Source organism: Talpa occidentalis, unplaced genomic scaffold (assembly GCF_014898055.3).
Source record: "Talpa occidentalis isolate TD23 unplaced genomic scaffold, MPIMG_talOcc4v2.1 talOcc4.12, whole genome shotgun sequence".
Taxonomy (NCBI): domain Eukaryota; kingdom Metazoa; phylum Chordata; class Mammalia; order Eulipotyphla; family Talpidae; genus Talpa; species Talpa occidentalis.
The window spans coordinates 61092111-61116077 of NW_023601212.1; the positions used below are offsets into that span (position 1 = coordinate 61092111).

The 23967-nt window shown below is 35.8% G+C and overlaps 1 protein-coding gene and 1 pseudogene across 7 annotated transcripts in view; both read right to left on the reverse strand.

Annotated features, from left to right (window-relative positions):
* The window catches only part of DNM3 (dynamin 3), a 513949-nt gene that overhangs the window by 106134 nt on the left and 383848 nt on the right, over window positions 1-23967 (reverse strand). The gene's annotated exons all lie outside the window — the stretch shown is intronic.
* On the reverse strand, window positions 20624-21211 carry LOC119240264 (high mobility group protein B1-like; annotated as a pseudogene).

A 23967-nucleotide genomic window follows, 5' to 3' on the forward strand; every position in this document is an offset into this window, starting at 1 on the left:
CAAAAATAAAGGAATAGCAGAGATATCAGACAAATAAAACAAGGAAATGCAAATGCATGAATGGCAATATTAATAATAAATAAGATGGAATTGAAAAGCACTAAGTAGGAAAAATAATTTAAAAGCACTAGGTAGATTAAACAGACATGTTATATAATGATATAAAGTACAATTTAAGAAGATTGGGAAATATTCATAAACTCACTTGCAGCAAATAACATTGTAGATAAGCAGATGAAGCGAATGCTACTAAAAATGCAAGATAAGCTTGATATTTGTATATTATTAAAATATAAAGAAAATTTTAGTATGATTCTTCAAATTGACATAGTAAACAAAAATAAGTAAGCACATGAAAGAAATGAATAATACAACCAATGAAGTAAATTTAATAAAATCCTTTATTTTATCCTTAAATAGAAGATAAAGATTTTCTCATGAAACAGTCACATACTTGGATCTGCACACATACACAATACCAACCTTTAAAAAATTTAAAAATTAGAGACTGTAAAGACCACATTATCTGATTACAAACTGAAAATAGAATTTCTTTGAAACAGAGGCTAAAAACAAAAAGGATGTAAGAATATCTAAGCATATTCTTAGATAATTCTTGTAACCCAGAAGAAACTAAAGCTAAAATTGTAAGCCATTTACAAAGAAATAAGAAAAATAAACACTTTAGAGACAACCACTGGAGCACAGCAAAGGTTATAAGAAAATTTATAGCCTTAAGTATATTCACCATTTAGAGAAAAAAGAGAAAAATCAATATTCAACTACAGAAATTATAAAATGATGATTAAAAAACCCAAAATTAAGTTAAGAAGAGGCAATTAACATAGATTAAAGTCAAAATCAATGAAATAGGACATATAAAATAACATAAAGAATAAACACATATATAAGTATTTTCCCTTTAGCAATAGATAAAACACTTATAATCCTAATTAAAGGAGAAAACAAAAGTTGACAAGATCACAAATGAGGAAGAATGGGATATATAACCATAAAGAGAATGAAAGAAGTTAAAACAAATTTTTATAAAATACATATATAAATACAATTCTTTGGCAAACCAAAGAACATGGATGTAATTAATAATAACCTAAAACTATAAATAACAAAAGTTAACTCAGAAAGAATTGAAGAATCCAAGTGGTTTTTATAAAACAATGCTAGAATTAATAAGATACTTTGAAAGGATAGTGTTAACTGCAATACAAATTTACAAAAACAATGGCTTTTTGCAATACTACCAATAACTTAAAAATGGGAGAATGTCCCATTCACACAAGGAGAAAAACTGTAAAATACATAGGAATAAGTTTTTAAAAATTAAGAAAATTTTAAAATTGTATTGAATAGCATGAATCAAGATCTTAATAAATGAAAAGACACATTGGATGTGATGATTCAATTACTGCTTTTTCCAAGATTTGATAAAGTGACTAGCACTGGCAGGTATTCGATAAGTATTTATTGAATGATTAATGTCATCACATCCCCAAAATATTGACTCTCACCTTTAAAATACATTTGCAAATCCAATGATTAAAAGTGATTCTCCATCAAAACTTTAATATATTTGCTGAGGTTGAACATTTTTTATGTTTATAGAGATGATGTTCTTTGTTCTGACTTCATGACATATTTTTGTATATAACTGAAGTGATTTCTCACTTTTTATTTTCATCTGCCTGTTTTTTTATCTCTTGTTTTTTCTTTTACCCACTTGTTTCACTTTTCAAAAAGATTTTTCTGTTGTCAATGTCAACACAATAGTTGGATTTTATACTTCATCCAATCTGAAAATTATCAGCTATTATTAGGAAAGTTTTAAACAAGTTTATGTCTTGCCAATAGCTGTGTGATTAGTGCTCGTTTGTCAGTTTGACATATGCTTTAAAAAACAATGATCTTTACCATTTCTTTTATGTATGAGGAAAAATGAATACTTTTTATGACTTCCGTACTCCAGTGGCTTTCACTTCTACAGGCAAATGAGTATCTTTAAAGTTTTTCAAGTAATTCTTGGTTTATACATATCTATAGATATAGATATAACTGAAATCTATATGTGTGTATATATATATATAATCTATCTATTTCAGGAATGAAATGATTCTCATGACTTCTTCAGGAATTTAGAAACTTTTACTTTATGGTACTTTATCTCATGATATTTGCTAATCTATCTAGAAATATTGACCTAGAATATTGTTTCTGAATTATTGTTCTCATCTCTTTAAGAGTCTCTTCATTTAACTTTGTGTTCACTTTTGTTACATTTAAGCAATTATTTATATGGGAATCTGCAGGTTTAATTTGAATAAATATTTGTTATCAGGCATTTTTTCCACTTGTAAAATCTCCACTTGTAAATTCTCACTTGGGTTCATTTTTTGATTAGCCTTGCTGTGGAGTTGGCTATCTGGATTTCTGGTTGGGGTATTCTTCATATTTCTCACATTGATTCAGTGAAGAAGCACAGAAATTTCTTTTTGTTGCCTTCCTGTTTGGCCCCTTGTTTCCTAATCAGGGTAAAGCACACACTGATTACTCATAAAATTTCAATCCATTTTGCCCCACATGTCCTGAAAATATCTGACTGACATTGCTACTTTTCAGTGTTTTTGAAATTGCTCATCTCTGTTATGTATGATTTTCTTTTTGACATAACAATGGATGGAGAAGGGTAAAAGAGAAACTTCTAATTTTCCACCATCTTAAAAGAGAAATCATCTCATTTAATCTTCAAAGCAACCTTTCAAAGTTGGCAGTAGAGCTGTCTTATAGTTGAAATTCAGAAAGATTAAATGACTTTCCCAAGATCACATAGTTATAAATAGCACAATTTCAGTTCTTGGTAAAAGGCCTCCATAAAACAAATATTTGCTGAAAGAATGAAAAAATGAATGAGTGAATGAATAAATGATCTTTTACTATATACTAATATGTGAAATTACTTTTTTTATTTTTGACCAGATCCATCACTTTTTACAGAAATCCTAAGAAATAAAAGTTTGGAGGGACAAAGCATAACAAACAGAATGACTAAGTTTACTTTAAAATGGGGAAATCTTTCAAGAAAATATATTCTCTAAGTATGAAAGTTTATTGTTGGAAAATCTGAAAGGTCATATCTTTGCTAAAGAACAGAAAGGGTAATGGATTATCTTGTCAGAATCAAACTTCAGCAGTTTTTAATTTCTAATTAGCTGTCTAACATAGCTTTTAGCTACCACTTAGGTCTCCTTTGGAGGCATTTCTACTGCACAGTATGAGTTTCTTTAAGATGGAAAGGTATAGGGAAGCCTAATCTGGACAAATGCATGGGAGCTTTGGGGCAGCTGGAAAGCAGAAAAGTGGCGAGTACAGACTTTCCACTTTCTCTAAGCAGATCTGAAGAATTCAGCTTTGGCCCATTCTCATTGACCTTTCTCCAGAGTATTTTCTTTCAGGGGCTCTTCACATGGAAAATCTTGATTTTTTCCCCCTCAAAGGATAGCCAAATTCTTGAGAGGGAAAATAATTATCTGGTTGAAACATTAGAAGAGGGTCAAAGGCTTCTGGTGGCTTTGGCTGCTTCATTTTTACCCATTTTTGAAGCCTCATCTTAGGCTGTGTCTAGACATCCAAGGAGAGTTGGATAGAGGTCTAAAACACTGAACTGAGTTGATTTACTGGACGTCTCATAAATTCTGTGGATGCAGCTTCCAGGTTCTCACCACACACTGTAGCTGTATAGATAACCCACAGCAATTTGTACTGACTGCATTTTTTTGTTTAGTCTATTTCAATTGCAATCATGCAGATATGAGCTTCTGAATGATTTCACTATGAAATCAAGCTGGACTATGTGTTTTACAGTCTAAAAAAAAAAAAATAGTAGGGGGTTAAGTCTTAGCACTATGAAGCTATCTGCAGCCACTGCAGCACGAGTTCAATCCCCAGCCAGGGAGCTAACCCACACAGAATAGCAGATCTCTCCTGTCTGCCCACTGCTCCCCTCAGCAGTGCATTTCAGTCAGTCCTTCTGTTCTGCTCCCTACTCTGTCTCTGGTGAATCCTTTCACCCTCCGCACTGCTGGACTGTACCCCAGTTTTTGTATGCATAAATAATCTTTAAAAAAATAGTCACCTCAACATTAAAAATGAGCATGAGAAATTCTGTGCCACAGGTAAAGGTTTTTGAATGTTATGCTGAGAGAACAAGCCCACATGATGAGCCATGTTTTGATTATATGTATGCCTTTATTCGCATGCCATAAGAATTTCGGTCTTTGGGTGTTAAAAATGTGAAGTTTAATTTCCTATCTGACAGGTCTTCAAACATCTGAGATCAGGTATTGCATGCCTCTAAGTACTCCCCCAAGTAAACCCTTTTGTGAGATTTTTTCTTTAATAGAGGCATGTTTTATTTATTTATTTGTTTGTTTGTTTTGTTTATACATCACTGGGTACAGTCAGAAGCGCGGGAGGGTGAGAGAATTCACCAGAGCCAGAGCAGGGAGCAGAGCAGGCAGAAGGACTGAAGTACACTGCTGAGGGGAGCAGTGGGCGGCAGGAGAGGTCTTCGCGCCATGTGGGACCCTCCCGGTGGCCGGGGATCGAACTGGCACCGCAGAGGCCACGGGCAGCTTCGCAACCCAGCGCTCAACCGCTGCGCTACCTGGGAGGCCCTTGTGAGATTTTTTCAAATGCTTCTCATATGGAGAAGTTTCTAGATAAAACATCCTCCTGACCTCCTATGAATTTGCTCTATTTTAAAAGGATTTTCTGAAAATTAAATGCCAGCAACTATTCACAAATCTCCACATGCAACATTATACAGACGCCAGGAAGAAGTTTGGTGGAATTTTTGCCTGCTGTCTGGACTGTAAACTATTACTAGAGAAAGTAAAATGTGGTAGAATATAGTAAAACCCATGAACACCTGTTGAAATCCAAGCGGTGTCCTTTATTATCTTATATGACATTGAGTATTAGGTGACAAGCTTTCTGAATTTTAATTTACTGACCTATAAAATGGGGATAATAGTATCTATTCAGATTTACCATGATAAATAAAGCTACATGTGCGAAGATATTGCCATAACACAAAGCTCAGGATCAGGTAAATATACAATCAAAATACACAAACAACAAAAATTATGACAGCTTATCACTGCCTTTTAGTCCTTTGTACTTGACCTCCTATAAAACCAGACCTCTCCTATAGTAAATATATGAAGACTTTTCAGAATGTAAGAGTAAAATGTACTCTTAACACTATTATATCTACTTATGATATCTAGTTAGTTTTGGCCCATTTTCCAGTTTTCTCAGATGTTCTGAATCCTGATTCTGGCAAATAATATATTTATAATTCTTCCTGATTTGTACTACCTGCAAATTTATCATAACATAGTAGAATTATATCATTATAGAATTTATGAAGTCATTATTAATAATTATTGATAAATACATTATAGACATAAAATACACCTTAAAAGATCCCATACATGTTACATGTTCCTATAACTGGCACCCATTGGGCAGCAATAAGACTAGAGGTTTAATTATATATCCATTATATATGTACTATAATATCTCTTTTTGTCATGTATATTTCAAAAGACTATATATCAAAGTCTAAAAATACATATACTCAAGTTAAAAGTTGGAATTAATTTGGTTAAACTTGTATTTTAGGTTTCAAAGCAAATTCCTATTGATTACTGACTGCCCTTCTAAATTATACATATGTATATATCAATTTTATAATTTATTCATTATTTTCAGTGATAAATGAGTCTGTTTTTTAATGAATCAATGAAACAGAACTCTGTAATAACTAGTAAATAAAAAATAAGGAAACAAAGTAAAGTTAAAAACAAGAAATGATTTGACAGAGATTAAAGTATTTTAAAAACCACTTTACTTCTAAAATTTATATTTTTATGATAATAAATTTATAAGAATTGATGGTGTATATAATTTCTAGGTAAATATAAAATCAGAATCTTAACATCCCAACTGATCAATAGCCATAGAATAAATTTAGAGAAAGTCAAAACTTTTTCTCAAAATACTTCTGATCTCAGAGAGTTTAAGAGACCTTTCTTTACAAATGTAAAGGAAAACCTTGTTTCATGCAGAAACTCTTAGAAATTTTTTTTAAAGATTTATTTATTTATGCATACAAAAGCTGGGGCACAGGCCAGAGATGCGGGGTTGTGAGAGGACTCACCAGAGACAGAGAAGGGAACAGAACAGGCAGATCTACTGAAATACACTGCTGAGGGGAGCAGCAGGAGAGACAGGAGAGGTCTGCTGTGCCATGTGGGTTTCTCCCTGGCCAGCTGGGATCGAACTGGTGCTGCAGAGGTTGTGGATTGCTTCATAGTGTGGTGCTTAACCCCTTGCACCACCAGGGAGGCCCCAGAAACTCTTAGAAATATTAATAGGATAACACACATTATAAATTTCCAAGAAATAAACTTGCTATGCAGGATTCCCCAGGTTTACTTGACCTTAGAACCTTTTTTTAACTTGAATTTCTCAAAAGACTAGTGTTTTAAGAGACAAACTTTGGGATATGTCACTATAAACAAATCTCACCTATGAATAAGCATGTAAACCTGTTAAAATATATCGGGAAATTGAACTTAATGAAATTTTGAAAGAAGCAGTCACCAATACCAAATAGGGGTTTTCTTAAGAAAATTTTCTTTGAGGACTATTGAGAGACCATTTGCACTCAGTACCAGAGTTCTCTAAACTAAGTTCCATTCTGGATATCTGTAATTTCAAAAGCTGATTTTAGTCTCAAATCATTTCTTCCTTCTACATGCCATCATGTTAGTGTAATCTGTGTAGGTACTTAAGCAAAAGTCTCCATGTTATTTATGATGTCTCTTTCCCATCTTATTTCCATTCAGCAATTCTATCAATGTAAGCCCCTGATAAGCCTCCTTTATTCCCTCTCTGCCTTTACTCTAGTCCAGGACACCATCATCCTTCACCTAGCTCACCACCAAAACCTCCTTAATGCCTGTGCATGCTCTACTCCTATCTTCCATTCTGCATCCAAAACTGAAACCTTCCATGATTCCCTGCTTCAGTAGAATAAAGTCCAACAACCTTCGCATGGCCTTCAAGGTGTAAATGACCAGGGACCTAATTCATGCTCATTATTCTCCAGATATCAGTTGCATGGACACACTATGCTTCTTCCTACCTTGGGTCTTGTTTTATGCTTTCCACTTTGCTTAGAAAAATCATCCCTTGTCCCCTCACTTAACCTATTTCAACACATTCCCCTAGTGTTAGTTTTAGCCGTCCCTGAATTCCAAAATGGACAGGTCATACCATTATAAATTATCACAGAGTTTGTAATTAACAGTTGCATTTCAGTTTGCTATCAGTCTCCCTCACTGTACTATAAAGTTCCTGAGAGTAGGGAACATGTTTCTTTTGTTCATTGAACCTAAAATAGCATCCAACATATGGTTGTACATAAGAAATAAATGCAAATAAATGAATGAAAGACTAAAGCAATCAACAATGACTGATTAGCTTAGTACCTTTACTTCCTTAAAACATTTCCCTTAGCTTTTATTATCATCCTCAAAGATCAATGCAACAATTTAAATTTTGAGTTTGCTCTTGTCTACTGACTCAGTGTATCGTGTTTTATTGTCTAAGAGCCAAGTTTCTTTCACTTGAATTGATTTGATATTCAATTTATACTGTTCCTTTTTCATGACATAGTGAACAACAACAACAAAACAGAATAAAATAAATGTTTTAATGAAAAAAATTAAGAGCAAGACCCATTTACTGTAAGAATTATCTTGGTCACATCAGTCCTGACTTTGGTTGTGAATGACCACAGCCATGCCCAAGTCAGTGTTAATCACCATCACATGAAAGACCTGACAGTGAGCTTGGGTTATAACTGTAGGGTCTTATTTATAATGAAAAAGATCATAAAGAGGGCAGACTATAAATTAAAGTGTGGAAATTCTCACAATATAGCATATTTAATGGCTAAATATTCTTCCTCAGACCCAAAGGTTAAAATAATCTGACAGCACCTAAATTAAGAAGATAGTTACATAAAAATGGAAACTTTGGGAGTGATTTGTTAGGGGGCACTTGACCTCCTGGCTTCTTGAGGGGGCTTCAGCTCCTGTCTCTTTTCCTCAGCCTTCATTATTTCTTCCCCCAAAGAGAAGGGAAACTGGCTGATGTGACTGGCATGTTATAAAGAGAAATTGAACAAACTTGTGCTGGCAAGGGCACATGCATTTTTCTCCCATTCCACGATGTTCTGGGGAGCTTTGGCTTATGGTAGAGGCCTGTGGTTGTTCAGCTGTGGCTGTGATTATGGGGGGCTGAAGTATTAGGAGACTTTTAGCCATGGATATGAATCCTTTTGTTTAATGCCTTATCTGGTTGTTTCCTGTGCTTCTAAAAACAGCAGCCACAACAACAATAAATTTTAACAAAAGAGAAGAACAGGGTGTGATTTACTGATCCCCTAAAATTCCAACTGTGAGGGATGGCTTTGAAAAGAGGGTAATGATTTTGGATTCAGATGGGTTAAACAGGAAGTGACAGAAGGATTTCTGAGAGAAAATGCCCAGCAGGCAGTTGGAGATGTATTCTGGTGTCTCAGGATAATAAATAACCATACTACATGTGGCTGTGCTGCTGGGTGCCATGTGAATTTGTTTATTTTATTTTAATACAGCTTATTAGCTTCAATAAGTATTTTCTCATAGAAGGACAAGCCAAACAGCCACAGGTCATGTGTCTACTTGGGCATAACAAATAGCAGGCAAATTAGCCAATATTACAATATCATTTTAAAAAGTTGTTGTTGCAATCCAAACTTCATTTAGCCCAAAGCAATGAAAGACTTTAGAAGGGAATAAAAGACAACTGGTGAAGAAAGCAGAGAGTGAACCACAATGATTTTCAGCCTGTCTCATTTATTAGGGTCAGAAAAGGTTGTGGTAATGATCTGCTTAAGTTCAGTGTTTCTAAAATCTGAGGAATAAATATAGAGTAGCTACCAGTTCCTCCAAGCCAAATTTTATCACATGATAGGAAAAAAATGCCACCTGGTCTTCATTAGCTTCTTTCTCTTCAACAACTTTTATGTGTGAGAATCACCCTATATGGGACCTTTCATTTGCATTAATGACTAATTCATAATGAATGTCTATTATATAACTAGAAAACCTAAAAGTATATTTAAAAGCTCTAAAGAATAGGACTTATGAAGAACTATTAACACAAGAGAAGTGACACCCAATCCCAGAAAACATAGTATTAAGAAGACAAAATAACAATTGTACTGTGCAGTAAACCAATATTATCTCAATAAATTTTTTTTAAAAAAGAAAAAAATGAACAATTGTGAAATAATATGGAGATATGGACTAGTGAGTATTCAATGAGAATTCTTAGAGTCTGGGTTTGGGGGTAAGGATATCGGCGTAAACTTATCAGTATTGAGACACTTGAACAGAGAATAAGGCAGAGGAAACTTTACCAAACTGTACCAAAGGGACTGGATGCACCATGGTTCCAATCAGGGACATTTTTTTACACAATGACTCTAGAAACAATTAGCCTTTCAAATTACTTTTAAAGTTTTACCTGTGGATGTTATTATTAGTTTAATTATGTCAAGCTCTATCAAAGTCAGTTCCTTGAACTCATTTTGGAGTGCTCCGTACAAGTCTTTACCACACCGAAAAAAGGACTGTGTGCCACTCTTCTGTCTGAGGTTATACAGAGACATCCTGGGTGCATTAGGAAGGTGAGGGTGCTTTGTGAATAGGTTGCTAAGATGGGCACTGAGTCCCTGGGCTCACCCAGATAATCAGAACCACTTTCATTCCAGTTTTATGGCATTGCAGTGGCTGCCTTCAGTGAGACCAGGTGTGGGATAAGCAGCATACAAGCAAATGTACAAAATTGTTTAAGGTCCCAAATTCACTCACAGATATCTATGTCCTTGCAGCAAAAAGTTGGTAAAAACCTGGTCTGTAGGAAAGCTTGAGTACTCAGTGACTTTTTTTTGCGGGGGAGCTATTTTACTTGTACCCACATTTGTCAACATAATAGTTACCATTGACTCTTCAAAGAAAATAAATCAGATTCATAAAAATCAAGCACTTTAATTGTAATCTATGTCTTGGATGAAAAAGTAATATTTGAATACATAGGTGCTGAGGGTGATAGTGACAGTTCCATGGCCAGAGGTCCATGGTTGCCTCTTCACCTTACAGGCCTCTTCACATGCTATTGCCTCTGTTCCCCTGCCTTCTCCACTACCTGGAAAACTTTCCAATTCACCTTTACAGTCTTAACTCAAATATCCCTTCTCTGAGTCTTCCCCAGGTAACATTAATTGCATTTTCTAAATTGCAAGTTATTCTCTCCTCTGTGCTCCCTAAATGCCTTAGTTATTCATCTTTTCAGTGGAATTATAACTGCATTTTTATTTATGACTCAAAAAGTTGGTAAAATATAAACAATGACAGAGCTTATTTACATAAAATTATGGGTAAAAGTTCCATAATGGCCCAATCAAAAATGATAGAGATTTTGAGACACCCCTTCAACCTCAAAGTTTCTATTAAGGGAAACTTAGTTGCCAGGGGTCTTGGTGAAAGATAATAGAAGGATGGATGAACTATGTACTGGTCACTGGACATGTCACTCTATATAATGGCTTTTATTATGTTCATTTATTTGTTTAATAAACATTTATTAGGAAGTTATGCTCCAGGTATTGGGCTAGGCCTGGAGAAACATTTTGTGTTTCTCCAGACATGAAGCTTATATTTTGGCACTATGTAAAAACTTGATGGTGAACAGAATACTAAGATACTAATAATCATTTATTTAGACTTTACTGTCAAGGTACCAAGTAAAGCCTAATATCCTAAATCCCTTTCCCCCCTAAAAACAAAACAAAAACCAGACATCTGTTTTATTCCAGTAAGTTTCATCATTTTAAACAATTACTCAAAGGCTGAAAATAATTCATAAACCAGATAAAGGAAATCTTTACAAAGCTCCTGGTGGTTTTTTAAAATTGGTGTTTAAAAATGTATACTACAAAGGAGTTTTTGACCAGACAGCTGTTTCAAAGAACAATGATTTCATGTTTTAAAACTAACTTTAAAATTGAGATGTCTTTGCCTTCCAGGAAAACTCAGCAGCTGTGGAGATTATTTCACTTCTCTTTCTTTCACATTTTGCTGGATTTAATTTTAAGGGGAAAAAAATATATAAAAGAGAAAATTGTATGCAATGCAGAACAAAACCTATTGCAAAACAAGCAATTGCACATTTTTAAACACCAGAGAAAACACAAAGGCAACCCCAAGTCTCTTTTTAGCTGAGGAAGGAGACAGCATAGCACTATCCTAGTGAAATTTCCCCTTTCCTTGCTAAACTTAGAAAATGACTCCTCCTAAATGTCATTAAAATCTAGGTTGATTTGGTTTTCTATAGAAATAAAAAGGAACAGCTATAAAGGATTCAGGAGGTAGCAATGGAGAGTCAGAAGTGACAAATATAAGTGACAAATATAGTTGCTGCCTTGACTCTTCATCAAGTCTTGCCAACCACTGTGCTCAATTCTGGGATCCAACTAAAGAGTGAGACTACAGGCCTCCAAGGTGACTAGAGATGAAACAGGTATGGTTAAAAGGCCAGGGAAAGATTTCTTTAAGATGAAAATATATGAAAATATATTTTAGCCTTTGCCACTGAGGAAAATCTGAGAGGAATCTGACATTGTGGTACAAAGATCTGAGGAAGAATTTTCTAGTAATTCAAATGAACCTATGGTAATCAGATCTTCCTCACTGACTAGCCAGGATGTAACGTAGCTGAAACTGGAAGGAAGTTCTGGAGTATAAAAGTATAAAAGTGTAGGTTGATGCCACACTTCTGGAGAAATGTGGGCACAAATACAGATCTGACCAGAGGTACATATTGAAGTCAAAGATTTTGAATTTGCCCGGGGACCTATACTTTTCTTTTCCCTCCATATGACAGGCACATGTGGGTTTCCACTGAAAGTACAGCTACCAAACAAAAATGATAAATTTTATCTGCAAATAAGGGATAAGAGAGTAACTTCAAGTGGAGTTAAGCTTGGCATTCCATGGTCTAACAAAAGATGCTTCCTGATAGACAGGAAGTCAGAGAGACTTTTAAATATGTGAAGTAGGTGAATTGCTGTATCCCATCTGGAATATCCTTATCCCCTAGTAAAACTTTCACCAACTAAATCTGTTTCTGGCAGTTTCATTCTTTTGAGACTTGAGAGTTTTAGGTTTCTACAAGAATCATAGTGACGTTACAGAGAATGCAGCCGTTGGAATCAGATAGAGAAATTCAAACTCTGGAACTTGTAAATTATGTGCTAGTTCTGTGACTTTGGGCCAAGTTACTCAAGTTCTCAGAGTCTCAATTTCCTTCTTGATAAATGAAGATAGTACTATTGAAGAGGGTTTTAAGAATTTAAAATAATATATGCAAAGCACTTAGCATGATGCCTGACAGCAATTACTCCTTAAATGCAAATGCTGCTGGAGAAAGTTATTAGCTTAGAATGCAATTTCCAAGTGTTATATCCAACTGAGAAAGGCAGATTAAGAAGGAAGTGGAGAGACTGAGCAGAGAGGGTGAGCAAAGGATAAGATCAACCATGAACTCCAGCTCCTCCATAGCTTTGCCCTGATCTTGGTAAAAACACTGGAATAAGCAGTCATGGCAGCAAGTATAATAGATCTTCATCTTGTTAATATATTTTAGACATGGTCTTGTCTAAAGGTGAAATTAACATCTAATCCTAAATCCCAGCAGCTTGTTATTATATTTTAAAAAGACAAGTACACAATAGATAAGTAAATATATAAGATAAGTAAAAGATAAGTAAATAATAATTACTTATATGAAGTACAATAGCTATTTAGGAAGTTAAAAAACATGCATCAACAGTTGGACTTTAAACCACTCCTTAGGGGTGAAGAGCTGACCCAGGGAGGCTAGCTGGGTCAGCATGTATTAAGTATCCTTACATTGGAGAAAATGGGGATTCAGCTCACAGGTGACCTAATCTCTATATTTTCTACTATTTTCTTGGTGACATTCCCAGTGGCCATTGTGATGATTGATCTGTGGACAATTTCAAGTGGGTGGATATTCTAGAACTCTATCATTTTACCATCTCTTGGAACATTTCAACAACCACCTAGGATCCTTCATGTTTTTCATCTTCATTCCTGTCAATTCATACTGTTTCATTAGAAATATATTCTACTCCATATGATTATCAGTTTTCTTCTCAATGTCTGGAATAGTGCCTTATTTTATAACTGCAAAACTTCTTCAGGTCAGCATCAAAATTTCTCACAATTCAATTCTGCTAACACATTCTCTCTCCTCATCGTCACAGAATATCCCATCACATTTAGCTCCCATGACTTCCCATTACAGCTTCTTTCTATCAAGGCAAAACTTGTTCCTGGAACACAATTTTCTCTTTGACCACAATTTTCCACATTCCAATCTTCACATGTGGTATGCCACCTCAAGCTAGTTCTTTCACCTCATTCACAATTTCACAATATTTTAGGATAACTTAATTAATGATGCTTGGTTTGAACTACTCCTCATCTCTCACTCTGTGTGGGTACGTGTGTGTATAAAACGTAGATCAATTTAGTTTTCATAATTTCAGTTTCAGTGACTCTCCTCATAAGCTTTTCCTGAATGTTTTCCTTGTTCCCTCTTAATATTCACCTGGACTCTATTTTGGATGACTTCCTAAATGTTTGAAAAAATAAAGTAATACATATAAATGAATTACAAAGTATAAAGTGCTATAAAATTATTCAACATCATCTTTCATATCCTCATAGAGCATGCAGTTGCCATTAAATAAATGTTGACCAAAGATTTAAGTATGAGGGGGAAAACCCAGTAAGCAGCAAGGTCAAGGGTATTAATTAATAATACCAAAGTTCATTCACTCACTCACTCCTGAATAATAACTCCTATGTGCATGCCATGTGCTGGACAGATGGGATATAGCAACAGACAGATGAGATTAAATCCTTATCTTCACAGAGCTTATGCTCAAATGGAGAAGACAGAAGTGAACAAAACATGGATAAAGATATCTAAAAGTAATGTGTTATATACAAAATAGAGCTGCAGAAGGGGACAGAATGATGCTAACGTCCTTTTAGAGAGGGTGGTCGGGGGTGACATTTGAAAGGAGACATGAAGAGAAGAAGGGGATGTGACTCATGACTATTCTTAGGGGAAGAACAATCCTGACAAATACAAAGGCCCTCACAAAGGAACAAGCTATTGTATTCACGAAACAGTAAGAGGGCCAACATCCTTGCAGCGGGTGCACAACGGAGAGTAGTTGGAAAAGAGGTACGACACATAACCAGGAGGGCCTCACAGGCCGTAAAAATAAACTTCAATTTTTTTTTCCTGAATGTGATGGAAAAACTGAAGGAACTTAAATAGAGATGTGTGATAAGAATCGACTTACTTTTTTTCCTTTTTTGAAATATCTTGTTTCTGTGTGAAGAACACGCTCATTGGAGTGGGACAAGTACTACATGGAGGAGTCTACAACAGAAGTCCAGATCAGAGATAAGTAGGCAGGGGAGGCATATGTGTTAAAAAGATACTGAATTCTAAAGATAGACAGATGGACAGACAGACAATCTCCAAGGAAGAACCAATTTTTCTGAGGAACTGGTTGTGAAAAGTAGGTAACAAAGAAATCGAGGGTGATGTAGGGTGGTTCCTAATTTTGTGTTATGAGCAACTGTGAGATTGGAGAAGGAGCATGTCTGGGTGGGATGATCAGGAGGTCAGCTCTAAACCAGGGTTGGCAGATAGGAGATTGGATACAAATTAGAAACGCTACAGGAAGGGAGCTGGGTGTGCATCCTGAGGATCCTTAGCGTAGACATGGAGTCAGAATAATGAATATTTTTATACACTGGCACTGGTGCCTGAGGCATTTGGCATCTCACTGAAGATCAAGAAAGATTTTTGACAACAGCAATGTAGATGGACCAAGGTCATGAGTTTGCTAAAAATTTCATACTGATTTGGAAATTATTTAAGTGCAAATATCCACACATCATCTTGTCCAGATGCAGAGGCATAAAAGATGCTGAACTGGGTATCGTATTACTCTGATACCCTAAGTTACTCCATTAAATATTGTTTTGTTTTTCAAATAAGATTTTACTGTGAACAGCATTATTAAAAAATTTAAAATGCCCCTATTATTTTTCAATCCATGCAAAATTATTATTCTTAAGCTTCCTCATAAATTGTACCCTCCAAGGATGAGGAAGCTTTGATTCTTTTCTCAATGTACACACTCATTTACTTCTGACATTGGAAGGAGAAAAATGACACACAGTTGGGCAGGATGATGTTTATAAAACCAGATTGTTAGTGAAAATAAGCAAAGCAAACTTCAGCAACAAGAAAACTGGCCGAAATCCTTGGGTTAAGCACGAGGGAACTGATCTCATAGCCTAGGAAAAGTCACAGTGATAACAGAAACAACCAGAGAGACAACATTTTAACCTCCAAATTAAATCAATCACTATTGTAGGTTGGTGTTGTTCTCTGTTCGGAATGGGCTTTACTATAGAAACAGAAGAACTTTAAAGGCAGTGAAGTCAGTGGTGCAATATGACCCATCCTGAGTTTGTAAACTTATGCAATAAGTCACATGCTGATGCTCCTGATTCTTAACTGAAGGCAGCATGGAGCAGGGGGGTTTATGAGGAAAGGGCTAATGAATCACAGAAACTTGCCTTCTCTACCATGGCATGTCAAAGAATGAGCAGTGAACGCTTTCCTTAAGGCAACTGTATTTGTTACCTATTACGAAACACTAAAGGCAAAGCCCATCCCTGAAGAGGGGTTATAAACGATGAATTATGATAAAAAATTTAGGGAATATTGGCCCAGGGCAAGGAAAAGGGCCATTTATGCTAAGGAAAATATATTGCAGAGCACAATTTATAGGCACTTTGCCATTACAATTCCATAGTACTTTGAACAGAGTACAAAAACAAACAAACCTGTAACCAGGTCAAATGCAGAATCCAAAACAGTGCTCTGGATGTGTGAAAGAAAGCAGAAAACATCAGAAAAGGCAAAGAGCTCTTCCTTGCAATCAGTTTCTGAACTCAGAGGTGCTTTCTTTCAGGAACAGGTTAATTTTTGATGCAGCCATAACTTTATGTAAATTGCTCAGGGCTAATGTAATTTATTAAAGTCTATAATGGGCAGAACTATTAGGAAAAACTAATTTTTATCCAAGGGTCCATTCTCATTCTAGTATTTAAAATTTCATGTGGGAAAATCACAGTCACATAATCTAATGATGTTAACATTGAAAATATGCCCTTAATTTTCCAGAATGAATCATTCTAATTCTTCTCCTATGGTCACTAAGGTAATTCTCTTTCCTCATTGATTACTTTAAGTACTTACTGGACCTTCTTACATGATCTTCTCGTTATTTTATACTATTTTTTGCAATTGATTGAGAAGTTTTGTGTAATGTTTTTAGGTTATGATTTTATATAAAAACAGAATGTTTTCTATTATTGAGAATGTCCACTTGACCACTTCAAAATATTGCATAGATACTTCCAAAGGTTAGTCTACAGAGCTCCTGGATCTTTTTCACTAAGCCCACTTAACAAGATTCCAGGAGTCTTAAATAAAGTTTGGATACTTTTCCTCTAAATACATGAAACCTCATGTTTTCCCACATTGCAATTAGCATGCCACTTTCTTGTTCACTATGAAAGCTCTGTGAAAACTTCTGAAGATTGCCTTTTTACTACACAAGCGAACCTCATCTATACAGTTTGAATTTTCACTATTTCTGATTGCTTATACAGATGTTGAGCCTGATTTGCATATTGGAAATCTAGGAAATTAGAATCTGGGGAATCTCATTTATTATCCATATCATTAGCAAAAATACCCATCTCTTTCAAAACATGATGAATCATAAAAACAGAGAGCAAAGACCATTTTCATTTCAATTAGTCCTACCGCAGAAACTGTTAAGATAATAGATGTTCAAAAAAGTACTTATAGGTTGAACAATTCCTACTCTCAGCCTATTTTCTCAAAGAGAGTTTTCTAGGCATACTATCAAAAAATACTCTCAATTCCATTATGACTCAGATTTACTAATAAACTTGACAGTAAAACTTTGCTAATGGCTATTTGAAAACTTAAATATGTAGTCAGCAATCGATTATTCTTTAATGTCACATATGTTTAGCCATCAGAAAAGTAAGGCATGCTTTCCACTCAAAGAAACAATCTTTGGCCTCCCTGGTGGCTCAAGGGCTAAAGTCTTAGCACTATTAAGCTATCAGCCACTGCGGCATGAGTTCCATACCCGGCCAGGGAGCTAACCCACATAGCGCAGCAGATCTCTCCTGTTTCTCCCACTGCCCCGCTCAGCAGTATATTTCAGTAGGTCCATCTGTTAAGCTCCCCACTCTGTCTCTGGTGGACACTCTCACCCCCCACACCTCTGACTTTACACCCCAGCTCTTGTATGCATAAATAAATAAAAATAAATCTTAAAAAATATCTTGTATTCAACTGTTAGTTCTCATATCATTTATATAATACACATCAGTTTTCCTAATATGAACCTGAGAACCACCATTTCTGATTCTGGAAACACTGATTCTCCAATACATAAGAATAGCAGAGGCAAGTTGAAGGTACCAATAAAAAATATGGTATCACATTTGAGAGTAGAAAATTATAGTTAACATGAACTCTTTCCCATAAAAAAGAATTGAGGAATGTGGTGTTATCATTACACTGAACATTTTATTTAAATTAGAATATATGAAGTGTGTAATTTCTGTTATAAAAGTTTTTACAAATGACACATTTATACATAATTATTGTCAAACATAATTTAAACTCTAATGTCCAAGATGCACTTCAGGCTTCACCCTATTTAGGGAATATTAGCAGAATAAATAATCATAAAATTTATAGGAAAATGGCTTGCATGAAATAGGCATTGTATAGGTTTTTGGGGATATAGGATAGTGGTCACCTAAGCTCACTTCTCCATGAAACCAGGAATTTCCTCTATGACAGAATCAATAGGCAGAATAGACCATTCACCTCCTTTTGCCTGGACCTTCCAGCTTTTTGTTGGATATTGTTCCAATATGGTTATTAATAATGCCCCCTTTTACTCTCAAAACTAATGATAAATTATGATCACCTTACCAGTAGGTTAGTACTCAGTTTCTGCTCAAAGTGTTCTGGTATGGGGGAGTTTGCTAATTTACAAGTTACCCCTTCAGGTTTTTTTTAAATTAAAATAAAAATATAAGATGTGTGATATTTTTAATGTACAAAAATATAAGAGCATTAAACAACATCATCTTTCCTATGATAAGTTGATATCTATTCTGAGTCACTTTTACTCATTACTAATTTGACCCTCTGGAAAGGCAACACTGAATATGGGTTCTTCAATTTTTTAAGATAATTGACATGCTTTCTGTCATCTTTACATACTAAACATAAAATGGCTCGGTTGGGAAATGGTCTTTGAGAAGTTTGTTGGGAACTGAAAATTATTGTATAATTATAGATGAGTTTAAAGGAACTGTATTATAGGTGTTCACATGGCAGCCAGTTCTCATTTGTAACAGCAGCTGACGTTTTCCTTTCTCAGGTCTGTGACTTAAGTGCAAACTCTGTATTTCCAATATTTTTTTTCAAAGAGTACAACTAGCCACAACAAGCCACAACTAGCAACAGATATACAGATAACAGGTCATAGTTGTCCAAAAATAATTAACCTGTTGTGGGAGGGGATGTGGGCTGGACAAATTCAAACCTGTATCTGTGATGAATAATGTCAGAGCAGTACTTGAGGTTCAAGAAGTGCTTGTTACCAGGTCAAAAGGCAAGATGAAGACTGAGAGGAAGTTGTTGAAAGCTTTCGTAGCAGTCTGACACTGTCTGACAGCCTAGCCCTGATCAGGGAACTAGTCTAATTCAATAGAGTTTAGACCATTTTGGGTGTTGAACTCATACGGTGAATTGCAGAGGTACAAATTGCATCCTGGTTGTGCAGTGGAAGATGCATCATTGGTCTGCAAGGAATAGAATTAAAAAAAAAAAAAACAAACATTTTTCCATAAAAAGTTTGAAAAATTTTAGTGCTTTAGGAAAAAATTCTCTACTTCACATTTTTTACTGTTTTTAATTCACTGTGAGGGATTTTGACCAAATCACCTTTTGCAGATTCAGCATTTAGTAAAATCCTATCTAGCAGCAATTCAATATTTCTTGTCTTTCATCACTTCTCAAACCTGTCTTAGTGCAGCAGAAGGAAGAAGAATATATGTGTGATATCTTTTCCCCAGACTAGCAATGGAGTCCTCTCATTAGAAATTGAGGCCCTGGTTCCCTTCCCTTTTGGACAGAATTAGAGAGTAGAGGGGGATGTCTCTATTATTGGTGATAGGTCTACTTTAATCTTTAATAACATCTGCATTTCCACACATGCTTCTCGGAAATCAACACATTTTCAATGTCTTTACCTCCTTCAATCCAAAGCTACTTGATGATTTCTCTCATTGGCAACTGTCTTCATCAGCACAACCACAGATTAAAGTGTAATGGTAGATGAAGGGGGACAAAAGAATGCTCTGGAAATTCCATAACTGTTTCAGATTTTATTTTAAGGAGTAAGTGGGAAGGGACTGAATTGAATGGCTTTTGATTGCTACAATAAATTTATCAATTTGACCTAAAATGAGTTTGACTTTGTAGATTTATTCTGTCTTCACTCTCTGCTTTAAGATAGTGGGTAGAGAAATGTAAAAATTGGATTTGATAATCAGTGGATACTTAGTTCTTCAAAACTAAGAGATGTAACCATAGACTTATTTATGCCATGAGTATCTCTAGCATAGTATGAAAATAAAACTTAAATTGATGTCACACCACAAAATCAGTATAATACATATTACTTAACTGCCACAGTTCTCAAGGTATTGAGTAGAGACTCCTGAGATTCCTAAAGTCCTTTAAGAAGGTTCTCAAAGTTGAAGCCATTTTCAGTTTTTGTTTTTTAAATAAAAAAAAAAATTGTATTTACCTAGAAACATTCAGAATGTCAAAAATACCAGAGTGGTATTTGATTAACATATTATTTTGTTTAAGTTGCATTAAAGAGAACTGAAGTTGAACGCCTCTCCCCATTTCCATATGTAACTAATTTGTGCTATGCACCAATAAGAAACTGCTTTAAATTCCCATGTCATTTACAGTCCCCATACTGTACCAGGCAAGGTTAATAGCTATTGAACATACTACCAGGACAAGGCTATTGGAAGATATATTTGGCAGTGTATTAACTACACAGAAACAAACAAACAAAAACTAAGTTTAAAAAAAAATCTTAAACAGCCTTATATTTCAATTATTTTTCTTTAAAGGGAATGGGTTGTGTACAGGGTTGTAAAATGTTTTATAGAAGGAAAAAAACTGCACTAGATCCAGCATAATCAACATCTCCATCTTCATCCTCCTGATATTCCTCCTCTTTCTTCTTTTTCTTTCTTTTTCCAGCCTTGATGACCCCCTTTTTGGCCACATCAGGCTTTCCTTAGCTTGGTATGCAGCAATATAATTTTCATATTTTTCCTTCAGCTTCGCAGCCTTCTTTTCATAAGGCTGCTAGTCATCTACAGCAGTGTTATTCCACATCTCTCCTAGTTTCTTTGCAATATCACCAATGAATAGACCAGAATGTTCTCCCATAATTTGGGGGCAATACTCAGAACAAAAAAAAGGAAAAAGGCCAAAGGAGGCCTCTTCGGTGCATTGGGATCCTTGAACTTCTTTTGTACATATCCTTTAAGGGGGATGTAAGTTTTTATTTCTCTTTCATAAAGGTTCTTGTCTGTCTTTGACATGTTTTCAAACTTTTTTTTACTTTATCAGATATGGTCACCCACATCTCTGAGCACTTCTTAGAAAACTCTGAGAAGCTGACCAAAGCATCTGGGTGCTTCTTTTTGTGCTCTTTCTGGCAAGTTTGCACGAAAAAATACATATGATGCCATCTCAGCTTTGTAGGACCTCTTTGCGCAGGTTTAATTATTTTTCCTCAGTGAGGCAGAGAGCTCCCCTGCGCCCATCCAGCTCTCACTTGCCCGGAAGCTATCTCTCTGGAGCTCAATGTACCGCACGTTCTGTGAGAGCAGGAACCAGAATCAGCCCCTTCACTCTCTCCTCTCTGTCATTCGTTTGTTTTTGTTAATTCTCATTCTGTTATGAATGTACAGAGGAGTTCTCTAAAAGTCACACTACAGGTGATGATATTGCCACTTGGGCAGCTTATGAAAGGCAAGCTTGTGTCAGATCATGGTTTCTTGAGTTTTCAAAGATGTGCATTTTCAGAGACTGACTCATTGCTCAAGTATTTTATATCTACTGTGTTCTTAGTAGTTGATTTCATTTGCATCAGCTATCATCTTTATATTTTCATCATGATATAATAATTTGATATCCCAGTTTCCTCATATCTATGTGGAAAATTACAAATGTAAACATATACATTCTTGTCTTGCTTTGCAATTCTTTACACTTTTAGCTAAAATGTGTTGTTCTAGAAATTAGAATCTTTTCTAAATAAATGAAAATATAGTTATAGTATATTTTTCTTATTTTTAAGGATGGTTCTTTAGCTTAAAGACGAGAGATTTTAAGATTCAATTCTCAAAGTTTAGCTCCTGGAAAGCTGCTGGAAAGACTAATATGTCAGCTGTACATCAATTATATTTCAATAAAACCAGGGAGAAAACCCCCAACATGTTAGAAAGTGCTCTCTTACAAGGAACTCAATGCAAAGAAGCAGAGCTATAAATATGGGACAAATTTTGCCTTTGCCTTTGATTTATAATGTTTACAATTTGGTTTATTGACTAATGCAACTGGACATTTTTCAATCACATTATAATGTCTTTAAATTATGGCACAATTTTGAGAACAATCATTGAATTTTTAAAGAAAAAGAACTGATTAATGCAATCCCTATCAAAATCCCGTGGCATTCTTCAAGGAAACAGAGCAAAGCAAACATTACTGAAATTTGTATGAAACCACAAACGACCCCAAATAGCCAAAGCAGTATTGACAAAAAAGAACAATGGAGGTTTTAAATTCCCAGACTTCAAATTACTCTACAAAGCAATAGTAATCAAAACCCTATGGTACTGGAACAAAAATAGACACTCAGATGAATGGAACAGAATTGAGTCTAGAAAAAAAGTCAATTTATGACATAGGAAACAATGAAGAAAACAATGAAGAAAAGAAAGTTTATTCAACTAATGGTGTTGGGAAAACTGGACAGTCATAATCAAAAGAGTGAAACTAGACTACTATCTCACACTGAACACAAAAATTAATTCAGAAAGGATTGAAGACTTGGATGTAATACCTGAAACCACAAAATACATAAAAGAAAACATCGGTGATACGCTCTTTGACAGTCACCTTAAAAATGTCGTTAGGGCCTCCCTGGCGGTGCAAGGAATTAAGACTCAGCACTGTGAAGCTCTTTGCAGCCACTGCAGCATGAGTTTAATCCCAGGCCATGGAGGTGACCCACAATGTGAAGCAGACCTCTCCTGTCTCTCCTGCTGCTACCCTCAGCAGGGTTTTTGGTCGTTTGCCTGTTCTGCTCCCCACTCTGTCTCTGGTGAATTCTCTTGCCCTCCTATGCCTCTGGCCTGTACCCCAGTTCTTGTATGCATAAATAAATACATCTTTTTAAAAAAAGAAAAGAAATGTTTTTGGAGACTTTACTCCAACAGCAAGGGAAGTCGAAGCAAAAATAAACAAATGGGACTATATCAAATTAAAAAGCTTCTGCTCTGGGGCTCCTTGGTGGCACAAGGGGTTAAGCACCACACTATGAAGCAATCCGAAACCTCTGCAGCACCAGTTCGATCCCAGGCCAGCCAGGGAGCAACCCACATGGCTCAGCACACCTGTCCCCGCTTGCCCGCTGCTCCCCTCAACAGAGCACTTCAGTCAGTCTGCCTGTTCTGTTCCCCGCTCTGTCTCTGGTGAATCCTCTCACCCTCTGCATCTCTGGCCTGTACCCCAGCTCTTGTATGCATAAATAAGTAAATAAATCTTTTAAAAAAAAAAGCTTCTGGGCCTCCCCGGTGGCGCAGCGGTTGAGCGCTGGTTGCGAACCTGCCCGCAGCCTCTGCGGCACCGGTTCGATCCCCGGCTGCTCCCCAGCCACCAGAGGAGGGTCCCACATGGCGCGCAGACCTCTCCTGCGGCCCGCTGCTCCCCTCAGCAGTGTACTTCGGTCCTTCTGCCTGCTCTGCTCCCTGCTCTGGCTCTGGTGAATTCTCTCACCCTCCCGCACTTCTGACTGTACCCAGTGCATGTATAAACAAAACAAGCAAATAAATAAATACATAAATAAATAAACATGCCTCTATAAAATTAAAAAAAAAAAAGCTTCTGCTCAGTGAAAGAAACTATCATTATAATGAAGACACCCTACTAAATGGGAGAAGGTATTTGCACATCATACATACCACAAGTGGCTAATATCCAAGATCTACAAAAACTCAACAAACATGGAAACAAAATCTAATTAGAAAAAGGGTAGAGGATCTGAATAGACACTTCTCTAAAGGTGGCATGGAAATGAGGGGATTCCCTGGTGGAGTGAGGGGTTAAGCATCAGCACTATGAAACTATCCACAGCCTCTCCAGCACAAATTCGGTCCCAGCCAGGGAGCTACATAAATGGCACAGCAGACCTCTCCTGTTTTTTCCACT